This window comes from Pan troglodytes, chromosome 16, assembly GCF_028858775.2.
Source record: "Pan troglodytes isolate AG18354 chromosome 16, NHGRI_mPanTro3-v2.0_pri, whole genome shotgun sequence".
Classification (NCBI taxonomy): domain Eukaryota; kingdom Metazoa; phylum Chordata; class Mammalia; order Primates; family Hominidae; genus Pan; species Pan troglodytes.
The window spans coordinates 67,172,703-67,194,356 of NC_072414.2; positions in this window are offsets into that span (position 1 = coordinate 67,172,703).

Here is a 21,654-nt window from a genome sequence, read left to right on the forward strand (position 1 = left end):
CTTAGCTTGGAGGGTGGGGGGTAGTGTGCTGGGCCCACCCTCTGGAGACCCTGCCCCTGCTGGGCTCTATTCCCCCAGAGGCTTGTTCTCAGGGCAGCTAAGGTGGCTTCCTGGGCCTGTCTTCCCACTCCCCCTGGGCCAGGGGCCAGTCCACTGGGGCTTGCTGGACCTGTGTGGCATCCTGGTGGTGGTCACAGCCCAGCTGCACTGTCCCTCCTGTGCCAGCCTGGCCTTAACACTAGGCTGGGATTTGGAGTGGCAGCTGCCATTGTCCCCTTCCATTGTTCATATAGGCCCAAGAAGAGCTACTAGGCTGTGAAGGGATAGGTAACCACAACACATTGTGGCTGCTGCAGTGACAACCAGGGTGGAGGGTCCTTGGGTCCCAGAAGAGGTGATACCTGAATTGGACCTTGAAGACAAATACAAAATCACATGCAAAGTGGGGTCTGGGTAGAGAGAGCCACACGTGCAGAGTCTTGGTGAGTCTGGAACAGGAAAATCCCCAGGCAAGGCTGGAGCTCCCAGAACCAGAAGGGGCAGGAGCAGGGCTTGGAAGCCTGGCTAGAAATCCAGCAACCCAGGGACTCAGTCCCACAACCTGAAGAATGGGGGTGTGAGCCATGTGGAATCATTTGACACTACTACAGGGAGGAAAGAATTGCAGTGGAGGTGGAGTTTCTGAACTCTGGGCCCCCCAGGCCCTGGGCAGCCATGGGCACCTCGTCAGCCCCATCAGTCACATCCATCTCATCGTCAGCACCTTAATGGAGTGAGCACTTTATTCCTTTTCCTTCGGTCCTCCCTTCCCGCCATCCTCTCCTCTCCCTCCCCCCCTTCACACCTGTGCCCCTGCTGTATGCCTGACACACATCTTACCAATGGTGACCAGGCAGAGTGAGGGCTCAGAACAGGTAGGGCTTCGCACCTGGGTTCCTCTGTGGCCCCAGAGGACTCAGAATGGTGCAGAGGCCAGCCTGGGGTGGTGGAGAGCCAGGCCTGGCTGGAGTGAGGTGCTGCTCTGCGACGACAGCTCTATGCAGGGAGGCCCTCTCTTCCCCTGCTCCAGTCTGAGGGAAGAGACTTAACCCGGACTTGGGAGTTCTAGTCTAAGGAAGGAGATATGACAGTGTCCCAGGGACCCCCAGTCTGAGGTGGTGGGGGCAGGAACCGGACTCTGCCCAGGACTCCTAGTCTGAGGGAAGCAGCGCCCTACCTAGGGCTGCCACCCCTAGGGCAAGGAAGGAGTGAGGGCAGTGGAGTGTGCTGACCCCGCCCCCACCCCCAAGGAGACCCGAGCAGGTCCACCTAAGAATGGGGCTCAGGTGAGACCCAGCCTCACCATGCCCCACCTGGCACCCTAGCCCAATACAAAAGGCAAAGGGCCTGGGCGGCAGGCTTTGCTGACAGGAGTGGAGCTAGCAAGGTAGTGAGTGGGAAGGATGACAGCCCTGTCTTGGGGGACTCGGAGAGTAGGAGCTGGGAAGGGGAGAGGGGCTCCCCGGACAGAGTCGTCTCATAGGGAACAGCACCTCCAGCCAGGCTCAGCACTACACCACCCCAACCTGGCCTTGGCAGGGACCCTGGTGCTGAGCCCTGCTTGTCCTGAGGCCTCATTCTGCCCTGTCGCTGCTGGCAACGCCCATGTCTGGGGTGTTATCAAGACCCCAAAGCCCCTTCGTGACTCCAGACGCCTCTTTCCCTCTGTCATTCCTGGCCTCATTGATGTCCCTCATCCCGTGAGTTTATTCTCACTAAGGGGGTTGAGTTGAGCCAGCTGAGTCTTCCCTCAAACCTCCTTTGGGGATCCTCGGAGCAGGACCCGACTCTGACCTGACTGGCTGTGACTCTTCTCATCCTGCAGTTCCGGTGCCAGAGAAGGGAGGGCCGAACCCCGAGCCCAGCCTGCTGCCCCAGCTGGTGGTGGGAGGCGAGCCGTGGGGACGCTTTAGCCCGTGGACATGGCCTTGCTGCTGGCTATATGCTGTGCTCTCTCCATGGGCAGCTCCCCAAGACCTCACCTCCAGACACCCCCTCAGTGGGGAGCGCCCAGTGCAGCTCTTCTGGAGCCCTGTCTGCCCCGGAGATGGGAATGGGGAAATGCTGCCGAGCCCCTCCTGTCTCTCCTGCTGCACATGGACCCCTTTTCCAGGGTGACGGGAAGCTGGGGGCCTCCTTGAGGATGCTGCTGCCTCCATGGGGACTCCAACTCTGGATGTTCTAGCTATGGCCCACTCAGAGGTGCCTGTGTCGATGAGCCCTCCACCCCTCCTGCCACAGCCCCTAGCCTCAGCCTGCCTGGCCACTGTTCCTCCCACACCCTGCCTTTGTCCAAGAGGGGCCCAGCTTCCAGGTCCCTGTGATTTCTTAGGACAATTGGAACCCAGGGTCCTAGGAAGGGGTGCTGAGCCCCTTGGAAGGACCTCAAGGGGCCTCTTCTATGATTTCTGGGTTTGTCAGGGGATCCCTTGCTTCTTCAAGAGCCTCTGATAAGGCATCTGCAGACCCTTTTCCTCCTCAGATTTGGATGATGGGACCAGGGCAGGCCCCTCCTGTATCCCCTAGCTCCTCTCCATATAATTCAGAACTTGGGGTCCCAAGCTTGGTGGCTGCACCTCCTCGAACCCTGTAAACCTCTTAGACCCAATCCCACTACACCCTCATAGGGGCTGGGGCTTCAGCTTGGGCCCTACTACACAGAATGCTAGTGCTTCTCTGCCTCCTGCTGAGGCCTTGATGACTCCTCAGTGAGGCCTGGGCTCCCAGCTGCCTTAAGTAGGCAAGAGACCCTGGAGACAGCCCCTACTCAAGGAGGCCTGGGTTCTCCAACAGACCTGGGGAGCCCGCCTGCCTTTCCACAAGGCTTGGTACCTCCCTTGGGCTAGATCTGGGGTATCCCTGTCCATCCTTTGCTGCCACCCTTCCGCTTGCCACTTCCTGGCCCCGTGGACATACCAGGACCCTAGCTTCCAGAGGCCAGGTCTTCCCCAGCCCCACCCTGCCATCTGCTGCCACCCTGGCATCTCTAAGCCCAGCAGGCCACAAGAGTCCCTAGCTACTAAAAGACTGGTCCCCACCAGATCTGCCCAGTGCTTCCCCAGAGGCCAGTGAGCATGCCCAGCCCCCAGCCCTTGGTAGCCCAGCCCCTTCGGGGTGTTGCCAGCTTGGAGCTTTCTTCTAGACCTGTGGATGCTATCCTATCTGGAGTTAGCTTAGACCTCTCCCCTGGCCTCCTGGGCACTTCTGGCCCTAATCCCCTGGCAGCCTGTTTTCCAGCATTCCTGGGACTGGTGGGGAGGCCTCTGCCAGCTCAGCGGGTGCCTCTCTGCACACCAGACTTGCTTTCCTTGCAACCCCAGCAGGAAGCCTCATTCTTTGTGGCGTCCAGCCCACCCCTCTGATGTGGGCCCTAAACCTCCAGCTGGCCCAGCCCTGCAGAGTAGGTGCCCAAAGGTATCTTCAGCGGTTCCTGTCATGCTGGTCTCCCCCCAGGGTCCCCTTCTGGAGCCTGGCACCATAGATCTCGGCGGGGTGGGGCGTACAGCTCAGTCTCCCTTCCCCCTCACACCACTCATAGGGGGCCCTGTCCACCAAGGCCCCTGACTGCTGGGGGACCCACACCCACAGCCCCCTTCTTTCTGACTGCTGGCCCTTCCACAGCCTGAATACTCGAGCCCTGGGCAGAGGAGTAACGATCCCAGGACTGTCTTCGCAAGCAGAGAGGCTACTTGGCACCAGGCCCTGACTCCTTGGGCTGAGTTCAGCAGCAGGCGTGTCACCAAGGCCCCCTGGGCAGAAGGGGCTCAGCCCTGAGGGCCCATCACTTTCCCAGCTTTCCCACATCTGCCCAGCTTTCCCCCTGCCCCCAGCTGCTGGCAGCCCCATCTTGACTCATCCAGGGTTCTGGAGGCCATGCCAGGAAGTACCCTGCAGCTGGAAGAAGCATCTGGTGTTTCTGCATCGCCCAGGCTGGAGTGCAGTGGTGCGATCTCAGCTCACTGCAAGCTCCGCCTCCCAGGTTCACGCAGTTCTCCCGCCTCAGCCTCCTGAGTAGCTGGGACTACAGGCTCCCACCACCACACCTGGCTAATTTTGTTTTTGTATTTTTAGTAGAGATGGTGTTTCACCGTGTTAACCAGGATGGTCTCGATCTCCTGACCTCGTGATCTGCCTGCCTCGGCCTCCCAAAGTGCTGGGATTACAGGCGTGAGCCGCCGTGCCCGGCCTCTGCATCTTTTTTTTTGGAGCTGACTTGGGTGGGAGGGGCTACAGACTCAAGGGAGACTGCAGGCCACCCGTTCCCCACTCCCTGGCTGGGGGGGCTTCCAGCTCAGGAGTCTGACTGGAAGGATGGGACCGTCCTGTCACAGAGGCAGGTCTGAGTAGTCCAGGCCCAGTTTTACCCTCCAGCAGGGCCCCTTTCATTCATTTGTCCAGCTGGCTTTGCCCAAAGCACAAGTGATGTCTATGTGGACTGTGTCCCCTGTCCCCAAGGGGAGTCTGGCTCCAGTCCTGGCCTGGAGACCTTAGAATTAGAGGCCACATCTGGCAGGGTGGACCAGCCAGGGCAGGTACCATGTTGGCAGCCCCAGATCTGACACCACGGCTCCCGTGTGCCCTCTCCACTTCCGTCCTGCACATCACCTACACTACGTGCTGTCCCTGATGAATCCAAGCTGTCAGCTTCCATCAGCTTGGCTGGGAAGTCAAGCTGACCAAAGGGGAATGGTGCAGCCTGAGTTGGGGGCTGAGTAGGAATGGGCCTGGTGTGGGGTGGGGGAGGTGGGGGTGAGGCGGGTGCCTGGCGCCTCTCTGCTTATCTTCCCTTGCCCATAAAGGAGGCATCTTCTCCATGTCCCTCTGCCACCCTGGGGACATAAAATACTGCCCCAGGTCTGTCTTCCCTTGGACATAGCCCACCTACCTTCCTGTGGGACTCAGGGCTTTGTTTTGTCCTGTGGCCCACATGAGAAGCAGTTATCCCTGCTCTGCTCAGCTGAGAGAGGACAAACTGAGGCAGAGCAGGGGAACAACTCTGTCATAGTCTGGCTGTTAATGGCAGAGTCAAGACCACTGAGTGTCTAGTGGACCACCAGGTCCACTGGACACCAAACGTGGAGGCTGTATTAGCCCGTTTTGTGTTGCTCTAGAGGAATACCTGAGACTGGGTTATTTATTTATTTATTTATTTATTTATTTATTTATTTTTGAGATGAAGTCTAGCTCTGTCACCCAGGCTGGAGTGCAGTGGTACGATCTCAGGCTGCTGCAACCTCTGCCTCCTGGGTTCAGGCTATTCTCCTGCCTCAGCCTGCCGAGTAGCTGGGATTACAGGCATGGACCACCATGCCTGGCTAATTTTTTGTATTTTTAGTAGAGGCAGGGTTTTGAGAGAGTTTCGCTCTTGTAGCCCAGGCTACAGTGCAGTGGTGCAATATCGGCTCACTGCAACCTCCGCCTCCAGGGTTCAAGCAATTCTCATGCCTCAGCCACCCAAGTAGCTGGGATTATAGGCGTGCACCACCATGCCTGGCTAATTTTGTATTTTTAGTAGAGACAGGGTTTTACCAGGTTGGCCAGCCTAGTCTTGAACTCCTGATCTCAAGTAATTTACTCGCCTTGGCCTCTCAAAGTGCTGGGATTACAGGCGTGAGCACCGCTCCTGGCCCTGAGACTGGGTAATTTATAAAAGAAGTTTATTTGCCTCACAGTTCTGCAGGCTGTACAAGCATCTGCTAGGCTTCTGGTGAAGCCTCAGGAAGCTTTTACTCCTGGCGGGAGGCAAAGAGGGAGCAGACGTGTCGCATGGTGAGAGAGGGAGCAAGAGAGAGGAGGCATCAGGCTCTCCTGTGAACTAATAGAAAACTCACTCATTGAATCACTTGAACCCAGGAGGTGGAGGTTGCAGTGAGCCAAGATCGCGCTACTGCACTCCAGCCTGGGCTGTGAGTGAGACTCTGTCTCAAAAAAAAAGGAAGGAAAGAAAGAGAAAAAAAATTAGAAATTAGAAAACTCACTCATTACCATGGGGAGGGCACTAAGCCATTCATGAGGGACCCCCCACCATGACCCAAACACCTCACACTATAGGCCCCACCTCCAGCATTGGGGATCACATTTCAACACGAGATGTGGATGGGACAAGTATCCACACTATGTCAGAGGCCTCCCTGTCATCAGAGTCTTCTGTCTTCAGTTCAGGTGCATGCTGGCCTCCATGCCTGGCTTCCTAGGAAGTCATCTTGGCCCCATGGGGTTGGGCCGGGCCACTAGGCTGAGGGTTGGAGCCCTATCTCTCCTAGTCCCAGCCTGGGTCTCCATCACTGACTAGCCCGCTCTGCTTGCTGCATTCTCTCCACACCTGCTCCCTGCAGCCCAGGGGTCAGTCTGGGTGCAGGCCTGGGTAGAGGTCCAGGAGCAGATTCTGCCCCCCAGCTCATACCTCCTGTGCACCATGGCAGCCAAAATGCACCAGCATGACCAGGAGTGCTGGCTTGTCCCTGTAATCCTAGTGTTTTTGGGAGGCTGAGGTGGAAAGATCACTTGAGACCAGCCTAGGCAACATAGCCAGACCCTGTCTCTACAAAAAATAAAATTAGGCATGGTGGCGTGTGCCTGTAGTCCCAGTATAGCAGGACAAGCCGCAGACAAAACTTCTTAGACACCGAGTTGTAGAAGAAGGGCTTTATTCAGCTGGGAGCATCGGCAAGCTACTGCCTTAAAATCCGAGCTCTCTGAGTGCACAATTTTTGTCCCTTTTAAGGCCTCACAACACTAAAGATTTCACATGAAAGGGTTGTGATTGATTTGAGCAAGCAAGGGGTACGTGACAGGGGCTGTATGCACCGGGGGTCAGAGTGAAACAGAACAGAGCAGGGAGTTTCACAATGTTCTTCCATACAATGCCCGAAATCTATGGGTAACATCGGGTTCTAAGTCATGAGTTGATTTTTAACTACTAGATTTAGGCCAGGCAGGCCCAGGCCTGGCTTTGGGCCTGGCGCTGGGCTGCCTGTCTTTGATTTCACTTCCTTGTTTTTTTCTTAAAACAGGTACTGAGTATAAAACAATATGAGAGGGTCTCTCTCTTCCCTCACCAGCTACTTAGGAGGCTGAGGTGGGAAGATTGCATGAACCCAGGAGGTCAGGGCTGCAGTGAGCTATGATTGTGCCACCACATTCCAGCCTGGGCAACAGAGCAAGACCCTGTCTCTAAAACAAGAAACAAAGTGCACCAGTGTGTGGATTCCAGCTTCTCCTGGTGTGTGGACCTGACCTCACTCGGCCCCATCAGTGAGTGGGAGGCTGCCTGCTGTCTTCCAGAACGTTCTCATCACTACACCTGTGTTCCTCCTGCATTCTCTGGCAGGCTTTGTGAGGGGACCTGTCACCTGCCTCTCTGGCTGCCCTAAGGCCCAGCTCAAACCTTCCCTGCCCCTGAGAACCTTTTCCTGAAGAGTCTTTTCCCCACTGGCAGGCCCTCTTATTTCAGAGCTTTTGGTGGGGTGAGTACAAGGATCGACTCTCTGCTACCAGCCTGGGAGGAATTGTCCCTAGGGTTGGGTCTCTGGATGGCATATGAGGGTCTAGACCAGGACCCAGATGCCTGTAACCTGAAGGGCAGGCCCTCAGCTGCCCCAGCTTGACACAGCCCCTTGTCCAGCCTGACCTTCTGGGACAGGCCCGACCCCTGCATCCTTTGGTCTTGGTCCCTGCAGGGAACTCTGGTTACCCTGGCTTACCTACTTTGACTCCAAAGGCAATGCTGACATCCCCCGTGAGACACAGTGACAGACTGAGACTAACGTAGGGTTACCTGGCTCAGAGTCACCATGGCCAGGCAGAGGTCAGGTCCTGGCCTGGTTCAAGATCTTCCCCAATGCCCTTCTAGCTCTGGTGCCCTGCAGGGTCTACCTTGGAGCACCTAGAGCCCGAGAAGCTGCCCCTCACCTTTGTGATCCCAGGGACCCCCTCCCTGATCATGATGAAGGCGGAACCAAACCCGCTGAGGTGCCTGAAGGCGCAAGGGTCAGCCTCTGCCTCCCACGGCCTCTCCGATGGGGAGGATGTTATCGCAGCAGCGTGAGCTGGGAGCAGAATCGGGAGGATGGGGGTTTTCTCTATGGGTAGCTCTGGGCTCCAGGGTGGATCCCTTTTAACCTGGCCCCTCCCCTGTGACTCTCCTTGGCCCCAGGCAAAGAAAGCAGCTTGCCCAAGGTCACCTGACAGGAAGGAACAGAGTGGGACCTGAGTTCTTTCTCACCCAGCTGCAGCTCCCCCGGCTTGCCCCACAGCCCCTTCCACCAGGTGACACAGAACCTGGCAGGCTGTGCCCCATAGAAGAGTTCACTTTCCTTCTGGTGAGGGATGGGAACCAGCTTGGGGCGGGAGGGATGAGGGGTCTGGGGGCTCTCCCAGCCCTGCCTCACATTTGAAGGATGGCATCTGGGTGGCAGCATGGTTTAGGCTAGACAGGGCAGCCCCGAGGTTTATAGCCTGGCCTCGGGCGGATGCTGCCATGCCACCTTCTCTTTTGCACATCCTGACCTGGCACCCTACCTAGTTAAAGGTCCTCAGGTCTCCTGGGCATTGCCCCCACTCCCTGCCCAGACACAGCTGTCCTTGTCCTGGACTAATCTTCAGAGATTCTTGTCCAGCCCACAGCTTTGCTGGACATCGCAGGCTGGGCCAGGCCCCCTGCCCAGCACTAACATCTCTTTGTGAGTCTCAACCAGACTGAGCTGTAGCGTCAGGGTCAGGGTAGGCTCTGACTTAATTGATGGTGTCAATAAACCCCCAGGACAGGGGGGTTTATTGATGGTGTCACATCTGCTTACATTCTTGGCCTCTATGGTCTCTTTGGAGCATGATACCCCTCTGTCCCATGCTTAGGTGCCCACATGTGGCCACAAGTGCCTTTCCTACCACTATCCCTACTTGAGGCCGGTGTCCAGGAACCTGTGGCTCCAGGCAGAAGGCTGAGTGCAGAGCCAGGCCTGGGCAGACATTCCGCAGGGGCTGCAGGAGCTGACAGCCCTGACCACCCAGCCCGTGGCCATCCATTCCCCTTCACCGTGGCTGGCCCCTCATCCACCATCCTTCCAGGGGCCAGGCCTGGGCCCAAACTGACTTTTGCCTGCCCCAGTCCCCATCGTGTTCTTGGCTGAGTGTGATGGTCTTGCCTGTTTCCTTGATTATCCTCAATCAGAGGTTTATAGAGCCACTTGGGGACATCACATCTATCTACCAGGTCCTCACCAGAGACATGACTGCCTTGGGCCGGGCCTGGGATAGTCAGGGGTCAGACTCACCTGTTGGGACCTGGCTTCAGCGGCTTCAATGTGGGCAATGGCCTGAGGGGCGGCTGCCCCTTCTCCTCTGCTTGGGGGAGGCAGGAGAGGAAGGTCAGGGAGGAGATCTGCTTCCGGCCCACCTGACGCTGGTTGGAAGCAGGGCGCCCACCTGTGCCTGTCTCACCTTGCTGCAGGTGCGTCGGAGGCTGAACCGCTCTCCTGATCTCCTGCAGGTGCAGATTCCACATTTCCAGTGGGTGTCGGGGTGGGCTCCAGAGCTCTCCTGGCCCTAGGGAACCCTGGGCTCTATGAGGCCTTGGCCTAGCCAGATTGTTTCCCACACTGTCACCTCCCCACACCGTCACCTCCTCAAACATGGGGCTGCATGCTCTGTGCCCTGGGTGGGACATTGGAAGGAGTTCCACCTTCCAGATTTGGATCACAGTAAAGCCTCTGCCATGGGGATGTGCTGGCCGAGACAGATGGGGTTGAACCAGCCCTGTCACTTTGGCCTTGGGCAAGTCACCTGTGCCTTGCTTCCCTTTCCCCAGCAGCCGGACGGGGATAATAGCACCCATTTCACCCGTACTCAGGTGCTCACTTGTTAGCGGGAACTGAGTCCCAGAGGAGGTGCAGGCAGAGCCATCGAGAAAGCACTGCAGCTGGACCTGGGTCTGAGTCGCAGTTCCTGGCTGTGAGATGCGTCTCTCCCTCTGTTTATTCATCTGAAGGACAGGGCTGTGCTGTTCTGGGGTCACTGTGACAATTCAGCTGGCCTGTGTGAGTTGGTAGTGGCTTCCTGAGATGGTTTGAGGTGGGCTGGAGGTGTGTCTTGAATGCCCCCTCGCCTCCATGGGGAAGACCCACTTAGGGAAGACTCGTGTCTGTATGGAGGAACCCACGTTCCCTGCCCCCCAGCTGTCCTCTGTCCCTTCCCAGCCCCCTCTGCTGTCCTGCAGTCTCTGGCAGTGGCCATCCAGCTTGTTGGTCATCTGGCTGGTCCACTCTTCCAGGTGGACCCTCTCTCCTCATGTGGTGCAGGTCCCATTGCACCACCACCAGACAGGCCACGCTAGCCCCAGGGCCCCCTTTCCCTATTACCCAGCCCCCACCCCCAGCTATGTGCCCCCTCCCTAAAGCCCACTGTGTCCACCAGCTGTGTTTGAACTGTCTGTGTGCAAGACCTCATGCAAAGCCTGAAACAGCCTGGCTTGTAGACAGCCAGGAGACCAAAGCTTGAAGAGAGAGTGATGGTCTCCCAGAGCCCACTTAGCCTCAGCCCCAGGGCTGTGTCCATGCTGGTCCTGGCTCCATTGAGCCAATTCTCTCCCATGATGCCTGTAAGGGCTCCAGTGGTGATGGAGGTAGCTGGAGAGAACAAGGCTGCCATAACCCTCCCTCCCTGAGAAGGCCCAATGGGGAACGTTTTAGGCATCAGGGCATTCTGGGGGCATCTTCCAGGGACCCCTCCTATACCCTGCCCTGCCCTGGCTCTCTAGTGAGAAATTGCAGTTGCTTGGACAGTGGGGCTGACTCAGGACAAATGCATATATTGGGCTGGTTTTTGGGGTGCTGGGGTGGGGGCATGGGCGCTTCAGGGATAGGAAGGAGAGGTCTGTGTGTTCCAGAAGTACAGAGGAACCTGGTGCCGGCCACAGTCAACCCCGATGTGATGATCTTTCTACCTGCCCTCTTTGATGTCTTGGTGCTGGCTGCTGTCTTTGGCCACATAAGCTCATGGTCTGGGCTCCTGGGGTCCCCTCGCTGAGCCTGCCCACTGCCTGCAGGTAGAGGAGCCTTCAGGCCAGGACTATCCTTGGCTCCCCTTTCCAGGTCATGGGTTCAAAGACCATTCCTGGGTTCCACCACCGCCAAGCCTCAATGGTGTCCTGATGGGCACGGGAGCTGCTGGGGCTTTCTGGGTTAAGACCCTTGCCTATCCCAGTGTTCCCCCCTGCAGTAGGGGGCTGCAGGAGTCAGCTTCAGTCTCTGCCCTGGGAGCCTGCTTCACCTTGGCCTGGCGGCCCCACACCTGCCCTGGAAGACTCCCCACACCCAGTGGCTCTGATCCACTGTAGAGCAGCCAGGGTCCCCGTTGCTCACACCCTCTGGCCTGAGGCTGACTGGCTCTGTGGCTGGCTTTGGGGGTCAGGGAGGGGGGTGGGCCTTGCCCTCAGCAGCCCCCATTCCCACTCCGACCCCTTTTCAGTCTTCCTCCTCTTGTGGGCTCTACCCTGGGGCGCCCCCAGCTCCTCACACCATATGACCGTCTAAGTATCTAGAAATCAGTTTTTTAAATACCAACTTTGGATTGCTTCCTGACTTTTCCATACCCCCAAAGGGCCAGTGTTTGTCTTAGGACTGACAGTCCCTCCAGCCCTGCTGGGCCAGACCAGGCGGGCGTAAGGGTGCCCCTGCCCCAGCCCTCTTTGGGGCGGGCTTCTGTCCCCTTCCTGCTGCCTCTGCAGCTGAGTTCCTGCCCCAGGGAGAGAAACTTAACCCAGCTCTGTGGGGATGAAGGTGCCCTGCAAAGCGCCATGGGAGGGCTGCCAGGCTGCCGTGTTCTGCTGTCTGAGGCCCGCCATGCTGGGCCACGCCCAGAGCCGGCCTGAGTGCCCCCACCTCAGTGGGCTTTGTGATGTGTATGTACAGGATCACACCTTGCCCTTTCCTCCGGTCTGACCCTTCCCTATCTCCCCGCCTCAACCCCATGTCCTGTGTGTGAGCACCCAGCTCACTCTCGTTCCTCCCTCTCCAAAGTGTGGTCCCTGGCAGCACGAGTGGCAAGAGGGTCAGCAGAGACTGCGGACACCCGAGCTGTGCCTAAGTCCTCTGTGTGGTCTAGTTGTGTGTGCTGGGGGAGGCTCTTGGCCCCACCATTTCCCCCTCTGTAAATGAGACCGATACCTGTGGCATGGAGGGCGGGAGGCCGGTGTGAGTGCCAAGCACTTGGAGCAGGGCCCTGAGTGAGCATGGACGTGGGAGCAGGGGTGTTTCTCAACTTTGTGCACCTTGGGGATGGGAGTGGGGCTCCCCGCGTGGGTTGACAAGGCATTGCTTTCCCCCACCCCACCTCTGTCCCAGCCCTGCAAGTCCAATCCTTGGGGGTTTTGGAGGGAAGAAGCCCTGGCTGTGTGTCCTCGAGCTGGTCCTTGGCCCTCTCTGGCTCTGAGTTCTGGGGAAAGTCAGTGGTGCTGGAACTCCGCATTCATTCCTCGGGGTTGAGGCACTGTCTGTGGAAGCCGTGGGGCAAGGTGAAGGCAGGGAGAGGAGAGGTTTGGAGTTTGGGTTTCAGCAGAGGGAGCAGCAGCATGAGGGGTCACCTGTGTGTAGAGGAAAGGGAGTGAAGGCCAGGAGTGGGGAATGAGTCTGAGTGCACCCAGGACGGTGCTGCGTCTCCTCCCACATCCACTTGGCCCCAGGGGAGGGAGAAGAAAGGCCATGAGACAAAGGGGAAGCTGAGTTGGGTCCACACATGTCCTTCCAGGACCTGGAGGTGCCACTGTCTGGCCCTCATGCAGTGGGAAGTAGGGGAAGATTCCCTCCCTATACCTCCTGTTCTCTGTCCCAGGTCTCCTGGCCTCCTGTGCTCCTAAGTTCAGTCTCTGTCGGCCCCCAACATCATTTCTAGTGTTGGTGGGAGGGAGCTGGGAACAGGCGAGGGGTAGGTGGGGCCTGCTTGGGGGAGTCTGCCTGACGGCCTGGGCCACTGCCCACAGTACTGGGGAGCTTTTCTGGCACACCAACTGCACCACCCAGGCACTGCCAATGACAGCCCCCGGGGAGTGTTTGCAGAAGGCCTTGGCAGGGGGCGCGGTGGACCCCACCCAGAACAAACAATTGGGGTGGGGTCAGGGAGAACCGCCCTCCACTTACCTGTCTGGAGAGGGTCCTCTGTACCACACTGTGTGCTTCTACACACCCAGGCTGAACACCCCATGGGAGGCCCTCCACTTTAGCACCTTGACAAGAAGGGTGGGGACACTGGGATCAGGCCCAGCCCCCTGGCCCCAAACCGTGCAACCCCAGCTAGAGGATGAGGAGATGCTGGGCTTGGGTGGGGGAATCAGGGGTGTAAAGGGGCCTGCTCACCCCTCAGCTTGGCTTAAAGGCTCAAGAGGTCAAAGGCTTAGCCTGCCCCTCAGGAAGGCGCCCGGGCCCAGCCAGACACTCACCAGGACAAGGGCCAGTGTGACGAGCAGGAGGCCCAGGATGAGGAGAGCCACGGCATAGCCAGGGATGGAGGCGTCCAGCGGACTGGAGACTTCAGGGCTGGGGGTGCCTGGAGCAGAGCAAGAAGGCCATGGCGAGGCGGGGCCCTGCCTCCCAGACTTCTGAGAAGGCAGAATCTGGGCTCAGAAGGTGCTGCGGGACCAGGGAGCTGGGGCTAGGAGCACCTTGGAGGGCTCCATGAGGAGGGGAGGCAGGCTTCAGATCAGGGCATGTGGAGGCAGCGAGCCCAAGGGAGGAGGCAGATGGACAGAGGGAGGGGGCCTGCAGAGGGAAGGAGGTACTGACCGAGGTCTGGGATGACCGTCTCCACCAAGAGGCCCTCTGCCTCCCCCAGGGTGTGCAGACCCTGGCGCAAATGGTCCCACACGAGAGCCTGGGCTGGCGCCGCCCTGAAGAAGGTAGCACCCATTCTGGCAGTCAGTGGCTCCGGCCTGGTGGGAGGATCATCACAGACTTCAGGGGGCTGGGCAGCCTTGGGGGACTAGGGGAGGTCATCTCTTCCAGCCTCCTGCCCTCAACCCCAGAACCCAGGTCTGAGCCCTGGGTCACCCAGGGCCACCCTGGACCCACCGGAATTCCTCCACCACCACTTGGTCAAAGTTCTGCAGAGATCTGAGGATGAAGGTCAGCTGGGGGGTCAGGAGAGGATGAAGAGGGTCACAGCTCTACCAAAGTCTTGTCCAGTCATCCCCCATCTTCCCGAGGCCTCTTCCTCGACCCCCCACTTCATCCCGCCACTTCACCCATCTCGTCAGCTGCCCTTGAAGTGCCCAGAACTCAGGGCTGGTTTTGTCCTCCAAAGCCTTGGTGTAGGGCTGGCCCAGGATCTGCAGCCAAACTTCATACAGCACCAGCTCTGCCTTCTCCCCTAGAGTGATGGGGGTGGAGGTGGCATCAGCCTGCATCCCCTCTCCTGGAAGCCCTGGAGTGGGACACACACCCAAGCTCTTATGCTCCATCCAGGGGGCAGCTGCCACTGGTCTAAAAACCAAATTTCTTGCTGCCTGTTTTTGTGTGGCCCATGAACTAAGAATGGCTTTTACATGTTTAAATGGTTGAAAACATGGAAAGTGGAATCGTATCTTGTGACACATGAGAAGTACGTGAGATGCAAACTTCCATGTCCATAAAGAAAGGTTTCCGGGAACGTGGCCATGCTCATTTGTTGACATGTTGCCTAGGGCTGCTTTCTTGCTAAGAGGAGGGTTTGAGTAGGTGGTGACAGAGACCCAGTGGCCTGCAGAGCCTTAAAGAGTTCCCATCTGGCCCTTTACAGAAAACGCTTGCTAACCCCTGCACTGATCCATCTAATGGAATACACTGCCCACTCCAAGAGTTGATCCTAGTAGGAAATGTTGCTGATAATTTAACAGCTGCTGCTTTTATGTTTTATTTTGTCCCTGATCCAGTGGGAGACACGTAAGAAAATTCACTCCCTGGGAGGAGGTCATGGTGGGGCTTGTGGCCATCAATGGTGAATCCTCTTTAAGAGGACACATGGGGAGCTCTACCATCTGTTGAGAGGGTTGTGAGGGGCCCTCTGTGTTGAGGAATGAAGAGGGAACGCTGCCTGTCTGCTGGGAGCTGGCTTTCTGGGGAGCAGAAGAGATGGTGGTTCGGGCCTGCGGAGGCAGAGGCCCAAACCAATCTGGTCTCTGGGGCTGCCGGCAGGGAGAGTAGTTGTGTAGGAGTGGGTGCAGGGGCAAAGCCCGAAGGAGGGCACCCCTGAACGCACCCCCGACCGCACCCCCAGGAGGCTGTGGTGGTGGGGGTGGGGCAGCACTGTAGGAGGACCAGCACCTTCTGTGGCTGAGGGGTCCTCGGAGAGCAGCTCTGGGCTGTGCGTAGCTGGAGGGGACTGATTTGACCCAGCGCTCTCCTAACTTGGGTGTGGAACAGCTCTCCCTGTTTGAATGGCAACGAGCTTGCAGAAGTCATCCTATCAGGAGGCCCCAAGAGGAGATATGGGCTTCTTGCAGCCCCTGCACTGGGGCAGAGCTGAGGGCTTTTGCCCCTGACTTGGTGGGACAGATCTTGTCATGCATGTGAGGACTCAGTGAGGTCCTGGGCAATCAGGGAGGTGACGGGACCCTCTCATCCTTCTGATCTTGACTGCTTCTTGCCTCTGTCCAGCTCCTTGCTAAAGCTCTATGCCCCATTCCTCTCTGTGGCCCCAACACATGAGCAAGTATTGTCTGAAGGAAATTCTGCCCATTCTCTAGAAGGGGAACACCAAGGTTTAGAGAGGAAAAGAGCCTGCTGGCCCAGAGACACACAGGGATTGCAGCCCCGACTCACCATTGGCCACGATGCTGGATTTCTGGAGGATGGGATCTGTTATGTTTTGGGCCAAGTGATTAGCCAGGCCTTGGAGGTGGGTAGTGATGGGAGTCTGGAACTTGTATTCGATATAAACACCCACCCACTGGTCCACATTGCTAGAGAAGCACAAGGGGAGAGTGCAGAGGTCACAAGCTCTTTGCCAGCACATTTCTAGAGCAGGTAGAGTCCCCCGAAATGCACACCCTCTGGCGTGGGGGCCCCCTACCTTCTAGGCAGAGCTAGCTTACACAGCCAAGCTACAGCTACCTGGGGCAAAGTCCTTTCCCAGCTAGCCCCAAACCTACACCCCCACATCCTGGTTCTGGGTCACAGAGCTGCCTCCTTCTGCCCCAGGGCAGCCCCCAAGAGAGCAGCAGGGCAGGCTGAGTGGATGGGAGGGGGACTCGACCCACCTGAAGAGGAGCAGGGGCCTCTCCTGGGGACTCGCCTTGTAGAATCCTGACACCACCGATGTGACCTGTGGGAAACCCTGGAGGTCAGGGCGGGCCTGGGAGCTGTATCTCCTGAGACCCAGTGTGGGATGGGGACCAGGTGAGGTGGGAGGCAGGACCTGGGAGGGAGCGCACCCTTAAACACGGCGTCCTGGGTAGGAGTGTCTGCTTACAGAGCCTGGCTGTGTTCCCATTCGGACAGTCACCTCCTCCTTCAGAGAACCCTCTCCCCCAGGGTGTGGTGCCCTCTATGACTGCCTTCCGCCATAGTGCCATGGCTGGGTGCTGCCTCCATGCGGGGAGGCCTGCTTCAAGGGAGGTATAGTGAGTGTCCTCACTATGCCACCTCACCTGTTGGAGGATCTGCCTTTCCAGCAGGACAAAGGAAACAGAACCCGGTACGAGGAGCTGCGGCAGGAAGGACCTCATGGCTGTGAAGCGGATGCTGATGGTCTCCCGGGCCAGGGTGATCAGGTCGGCCCCTGTAGAGCCATGGGTGGGAGTTCCGGAGGCGCCAAGACTCTCCTTACCCACCGCACCACCAGGTGCTTCGGGGTCAGGGCAGAAGTTGGATCCCTCCAGGAAGTCCACCCAGTGCTCCCCCTGGGCAGGTGAAAAGGCACTGCGGTAGGGGCGGCTGGGGATGGGACTCACCATCAGAGGTGAGGCTGTTCTCAGCCAATGAGAGGTTCCCCAGCATGTGCCCTGAGGTCTTCACTTTGCGATACAAAGCCCAGAGGAGTTCACAGGGAGAGGGGCCTGGGGCATGGCCCCCAAATACAAGGGAGGCGTTCACCGCTACAGAGCCAGGCCTGTGGGGGCAGAGCCACGTCCTCAGCCAGGGCCAGTGGGGGCATGAGGGGTCCTGTGCACCCGGTGGGGGCCAGGCTGGTGCACGAGTTGGCATCCCAAGGGAGGGAAGTCCACAGGGGAAGTCATGGGTCACGCAGAGAAGAGCCTCCCTGTGTAACTCAAGGCAAGTCACCTCACCCCTCTGGGCCTTGGCTGCCTCCTCAGTAAAAGGGAGATAATGATCCCTTTCCCAGAGGATTGCTGTGAGGCCTGAATGACTCAGCCACCAGCATCCAAAGCAGGCACTCAGTGAAACTGAGTTCCCTTGGACACCCCAACAAGCCGGCTGTCATGGGAATACCATGAATCCCACCCAGGGAGCTCCCAGGGCAGGGTTACTCAGCCAGGCTGCAGCTGGCTGTGAGCTCTCAGGATGATAATCTGGGTCACACTGAGAAAAACATCTTTGGCTGCATCACAAGGAGCAGGGGCTCTGGAGAGAGGGAGATGACAGGCCTGAAGAATCTCTGAAAGCCAGTGGGAGATGGACCAATTGCCCATGGCCTGAGGAGGTACCCTGGCCTCAGTAAGGCACTGAAGGAGCTTTCGGGGAGAGACCAGGAAACAAATAAGAATCCAGAATAACTTTTGTCCTTCCCCTGAGCACTTGCGTGCTGTGCATCTTGGGGGTGGGGAGAGAAAACTTCTCTTCAGGCCCAGGGCAGGGAAGTCATAGAAGGCTTCCATTTATTAAAAGGGAAAACTGTCTGAGCAGCTCAGGAGCATGGCCTGGAGAGAGAGTGAGCTTCCTGTCACTGGGAGCATTTGAGCCTTTAAATTACTTACAGGATTCAAAGCCCACAGTGAGCTCACAACTCAAGTGGGGCTGCAGCGATTTGGACCTTCTCAGCCTTTCTCATGACATGGCAGGGCTGCTCTCCGCTGGCAAATATGGTCTCGGTCTCCCTCAACATCCTCTTCCCCCAGACGCTTAGAGTGGAGGGCCCTGCCCAAGGGATTTGCATCCCTTTGCATGTCATTTACACGCCTGCTGCCCTTGCTGCCTCTGCCTTCCCCACTGCACTCAGACAATGCCTGATGTTCCTGCCCACATCCTGCAGCTGGAATCAGGGCTCAGGGCAGGCCAAGGGGCATCTGAGGTCACACAGCATAGCCAGTGGCAGAATCAGACGTGGGCCTCCTCCCTGCCTGTCCAGGGCTCTTCCTGCCTCTGTCCCCAGGTGCTCCTGAACAGGGGGTGGGACGGGCAGAGCTAGGCATCTGGGACAGTGCCTTTGTGGCCGAGAAGGGTCAGAGCAGCTGGTGGGTGATGGGTGGGCCCTGAGAGCCACGTGCACTCACCTGAAGACCAGGACACCGATGCCCTGGAAGCCGGGGAAGGCCTCGTGGTAGAGGGGCTGGAGCTGAGGATGGGCAGAGGCATGGAAAGCCGGCACGTGCCACCCCCCACCTTCCCTCCTGCCCTAACCCACCCCCTCTCTGACCCTACCACCTACCCTTGTCCACCCTCCATCATCTTGGCATGGTCCCTGCAATGGTCCCTCACAGACCACCTGGGATTCCCAGGCCCCGCCCAAGCTGTTCCTCACACAGTGGCCAGAGATAACCTGCCAGTCATCCTCTGCTGAAAGCCTCAAGGTCTGTCTGGGCGTCGTGGCTCATGCCTGTAATCCCAACACTTTGAGAGGCTGAGGCGGGAGGATAGCTTGAGCCCAGGAGTTCAAGACCAGCCTGGGCAGCATGACGAAATCCCTTCTCTACCAAAAATACCAAAATTAGCCCGGCATGGTAGCGTGTGCCTGTAGTCCCAGCTACTCGGGAAGCTGAGGTGGGAGGATGGTTTGAGCCCAGGAGGCAGAGGCTGCAGCAAACACCCACCCTTCCTAGGTTTTTTCCTCTCTGCCGTTTTCTTGAAAATCGCTCTCCAATGCAGTCATTCTCAGCTCTGCATTGGACAGCTGCCATGTTGGCCTGCCATCCAGACCTCTCTCACCTGGACGACTGCCCTGCTCCTAACAGGCTTCCCCTTCTCCCTCTCCCACCCCTGTTCCAAATGCTTCTCTTTACAGCCCCTCTCCCTGGTGTCCCTCTGCCTCTGCTGCCTCCAACCACCTCTTCACCTCAGGGTCATCACAGGTGCTGTTCTCTGCCTAGAAAGCCCCTCTGTGTTTCATCTGGCCACCTTCGGTGTCCCAGTTAAAATTCCCAGTTCTCAGAAAGGTGTGGTCTGGGCAGCCCCCTCTCCCTAGCAGCCCCCTCTCGCTGCTATCCTGTCTGCACTTCCCCTTTCCATAGCTTATCACAACTACGATGACATCTGGATTCGTTTGATCACTCCTTGTAGGGCTGTCCTCTCCTCCAGACTGCAGGCTCCCTGAGGGCAGGGGCCATGCTTGCTTTGCTTACTGTGGTGTTCCCAGCACTTAGCACCATACCTGGTACAGTAGGTGCTCAGTTAGTGGTAGGAAGAAATGAGTTGGTTGACTAAATGAAGGGATGAACTAATAAATTAATGGACAGAGACTCAGAGTTCCCCCTGGATGCCAGTCAAGAAATGGCACTTGCTGGCTAGGGCACCCATGGTTCCAGAACCAAGGCGGAGGCGGATTTGGTTTTGGCTGCAGGAACTCTGCCTCGCTTTGCCTTACTGGCCACCTGCATGCTGGAGGAGGGGCCCTCACCTGGTGGTGGATGATCTTACGCAGCAGCTGGTGCTTCCAGGAGGCAGGGTTCAAGAGTGCAGCCGAGAAGGCTTCATTGGTGATTGTGAAGGTCACGGAGCGGGTCATGTGACTGGGTCCTGGGGTAGAGGAGACTGAGTCCTGGAATGAGAAGGTCTGGCTGCGATGAGGCAGGGTGGAAGACTGGATGGGGTCAGCACCCCCAGGGACCCTTAGGGAGCTGGGGCTGGGTGGGGCAGAGGGAAGGCGGGAGGAACATCTGAGAGGGAGGGTGGCTGTGGTGGCTGGGCTGGCAGGGACCCCTGGCCCAGGCTGGACTGTCCCCTGAAGTGTGGCTGGCTCTGCAACCATCAAGGGTGGTAGGGTGGGTGGGAGGCTGGAGGATCAGTGGGAGAATCTGTGCTTGTGTGTGGGAATAGACACAGAAGGGTCTGCAGAGGTTCTGGCTCTAGTACTTACAGGGGAAACTGGGGCCAGGATTGGGGATAGTGATGCAGTTGGTGACTGAAATGGCCATTGTGGTGGGGAAAGTGACAGTGACAGCGACAAAGATGGAACAATGTGTAGTGGGGACGAGGACGGGGCCAACACAGGTGAGAGGCATGGGGAGAAGGACAGTGATGGCTGTGAAGGTGGTGCTGCTGAGGGCGATGGCAACGTCAAAGGAACACTGGGCCCCGGGCCCCGGCTGGAAGCCACAGCCTCTCTAGGTGACCCTGAATCCCCTATGAGGACTGGGGAGGGACCTACAGGGGTAAGAGGTTCTGTGACAGCCAACGTGTTAACGATCGACGCAAGCACAAATGGGCTGGGGGGTTCTGAGGACACAGCCTTCCCCGTGGTCCCTGGAGCCAATGTCAGCGATGAGGAGGCTTCTGGGCCAAAGCTGCTAGCCCCTGACGCAGGCAGCATCCAGGCATGGGGACTGAAGGTGTGCCTGCTTGGGAGCCAGGGCATCCGCGGTGGGGATCCCAATATGGGTGCCGAGGTGTTGGGGGCAGAGGATGTTCCAGATGGCTGCTGGGTAGGTCTGGGGGTGCCAGAGGTCCTCAGGGTTGCAGGGGCGGGAGCATGAATTGTCACAGACAACTCAGGGGCCTCACTGGACTTTTGCCCAGACCCGAGATGCCTTGGGCCAAGAGAAGCTGGTGGTGGTAATGGGGCAGCAATCTCTGGAGATCCAGGGACCAACATCTCCTCTGCAGGTCCAGCCACAGATCCAGACACAAGTCTGGCCACAGAGGACACTGGCTGGGATTCAGGGGTTCTGTGGGCTGTAGGCCAGGCCAGTGCTGATGGGGCTGGTCCAGGTGGGGCCTTGCCTGGGACCCCAGCAGTTCCTGAAGGGACAGCCTGGTCCGAGGAGGAATCCAAAGACAAGGCGAGAGGAGCTTCCTGGTCCCCAGATACCTCGGGAGAGAGGGCTTCTGCCCTTGTGCTAGGAGCCTCCCCTTTCCTCTCCGCTGAGAGAGAGACTCCATCAACGATGGCTGGCAGGATGTTCAGTGACAGGGGTGTCTTCTTGCTGTTGCCTTGCAAAGCGGACGTGCCAGGGGCTGAGGGAGGCCAGCCGGGGTCTTTGTGAGTAGAAGGAAGGTTCAGGGCGGAAGCTGAGACCATCCAGAGAGCTGCAAACAGGAGAGGCCTGTTCTGCCTGCCACCCGGGGGGCTGGGGGGTGGGACTGCCCACACCCTGTCAGATGCCACACCTTCCCTGCCACCTCCCTCATTTGGGAAGGGGCCTGCGGAGATCCAAACCCTGGCCCAGCTCCGGCCCCAAACCACTGAGCTACCCCAGGAAAACGTGCTGATCCTAACCCACCAGAGCTGAGGGAAGCAGGAGGGGACACTGACACTCCT